Source organism: Chaetura pelagica, unplaced genomic scaffold, assembly GCF_000747805.2.
Source record: "Chaetura pelagica isolate M959 unplaced genomic scaffold, ChaPel_1.0 scaffold179, whole genome shotgun sequence".
In the NCBI taxonomy this organism is placed as follows: Eukaryota; Metazoa; Chordata; class Aves; order Apodiformes; family Apodidae; genus Chaetura; species Chaetura pelagica.
The window spans coordinates 80,765-81,098 of record NW_009954608.1 but is presented as its reverse complement, the minus strand read 5'-3'; positions in this window follow the sequence as shown (position 1 = coordinate 81,098).

The following is a 334-nucleotide window of genomic DNA, read 5'->3' as shown; positions in this document are numbered from 1 at the left end:
CTCGCCATCAGGCTTGCGCACTGGCCAGATAGGACTGTTGAAGGGTGAGTGAGTCCTGCTGATCACTCCCTGGCTCTCCAGTTGCCGAATCAGCTTATGAATGGGGATCACAGAGTCTCTGTTGGTGTGATATTGTCAGTCTATGCACCGTTGAAGTGGCAATTGGCACCTGCTGGTCTTCAACCTTCAGCAACCCTACTAGAAAAGGGTCATCTGAAAGGCCAGGCAAAGTACGCAGCTGTTCAGTGTCCTCAGCCTCTACAGCTGCTATACCAAAGGCCCACCAGGTACCCTTTCGGGTCATGGAAATATCCTTTTTTGATATAGTTTATTC